The sequence below is a fragment of the Drosophila guanche genome, unplaced genomic scaffold, assembly GCF_900245975.1.
Source record: "Drosophila guanche unplaced genomic scaffold, DGUA_6, whole genome shotgun sequence".
Classification (NCBI taxonomy): domain Eukaryota; kingdom Metazoa; phylum Arthropoda; class Insecta; order Diptera; family Drosophilidae; genus Drosophila; species Drosophila guanche.
Genome location: NW_022995744.1, coordinates 11,316,119 through 11,318,111, shown reverse-complemented (window position 1 = coordinate 11,318,111; position 1,993 = coordinate 11,316,119).

Below are 1,993 nucleotides of genomic sequence, written 5' to 3'. Positions count from 1 at the left end.
TGTCGAAAAGTTTTGATTTGCGGTTCGTTAATCGACACGTGTGCGTCTTGAATTGATTAATTCAAATAGTATAATTTCTACTTGCGCAAACACGGTACGAGGCAGGGCTAGGGAGGGGGGGACTAATATTCGGCGCGCGCCAAAACAAATCTCAACTCAGAGGCAGAGAAACAGGAATGAAGCGAAACGATCATAAAAACAGCATTAGCAACAGCAACAACAACAAATTATATATATAAGCAATAATTGTTCAAGGTCGACATGAGAATGTTGGCTTAGAACACCTTAAGAGGAAAAGAAACAGCAACACCAACAGCCGACAGCCAGCAGCCACTGGAATAAACAGAAGCTCTGACAGGTGCTGTAGATGGAGGAGTAGGTGGCGCTACAGCTGGAGGGGGGGAATATTATGACATGAATGCTTGCACTTCCCACAAGTGTGAAGAACACAAAGGGAATTTTGTGCGAGAAAACCCCCATTAAAAATTTAATGGGAAATTGTATTGAGGTAATTGCCAAGTTTACAGTGCCATGAAAATAGGGAATAGAAATGTGATATCCAGCTGCCTAATCAGCTGTGACAAAATATACAAAAATAATTAAGGAAACCGCCAAGGAAAGCCAACTGAGATAACACAAAGTGCGGTTAACGATCAAATAATATCCAAGCAAATAAACATTATAAATGAAAAAATAAGTGAAATCCCTCTATATCTAGTTTCATATTCTGCTTAAATCGGATTTCGATCCGTCGCGGATCCATCAATCCAACAGATTTTGTTGCTGCTGTCAGCGCCTGCCAGGCCAGGCAAGATCCCTAACTAATTGCGCGCTATTCATGATGTACACATTTCCCCCACCCGGTCTGTACGAGTAGCAAAACTATTTTCGAATGATCTTTTCTTTTATTTTGTTTTTGGGGTTACACAAAGCTCTATCCACCTCCCTCTCCAACGATTTCTGTGCTCGGCAATAGATGTCCGAGCATGATCAGATTCTGCGGATTTTGCTGATTCTGCTGCTGCGGATTCTGTTGTTATTTCGTTCTGGTTGTTATTCGATCCGAACCAGAAACGAGTAGCAGCTGTGCTGCGAGTGGGTGTGAGCGAGGCACGAGGGGCACACGACGACGGCCCCAAGGTCAGTTGAATAATTAAGTGCGAAATAAATTAATTTCGGTAGAACTTTTTTTAGTATGCGTTGTATGGCATTTTAGTCAACAACAGCAAAAAGCTAAAAGCAAAACCCAAAAGCAACAGCAGCAAGCGGCAACAAAATATGAAAACTGACCAAACCAAACAAACAGTTAAAGCAGCTCGAATGACAGCAGCGAGAAATTATGGGCTCCTAATACTGCTGCAAGGTCGAATCGGGTTGGAGCAGATGCTGATTTAGCCGCGTGGAGAGTGGGTGGAGCGTCGCGGCGCTCTGCAAAACCCTGTATTTAAAGGTCTCCTAAAGGTCTACTAAAAACAAATATCGAGTATAATTTAAAAGTCTTGCCACAATTTGTGGTGCCACCAAATAAACTGTAAAATTAAATGTATTATAAAGACTGGCGCATTTTTTGCGACCCCCCCCCCCCCCCCCCCCCCCCCCCCCCCTTTTGTTGAATCATTAACGTCGGGGGAAAGCAGTAATGAAATGGAAACTGACTGCTGTCTGCTTGCCACAAAATGGAATGCAACAATCAGTGGCAATAAGAGGAGGCTGGCAGCTGGCAGAGGAGGGAGGCAGCAGGTGTGGGGCAGAGAGTTTTTGGCGCGCGCCGATGGCGCTCCGGCTCTGGCTGTGAAAGTTGCGGCGCGAAAAAGAACACTGATATGAAATTGAAAATGTTGCGCTCCAGCGCCGAAGACATGGAAAACCACAGACAACAATTCGTAGGAGGACAGAGAAAAATCAGAGAGGGAAAAGCAATCGACGGAGTAGGCTGTGGAAAGGGGGCTGTGTCGGAGTAAGCAACTGGTTGTATAACTGCAAGATACTTTGC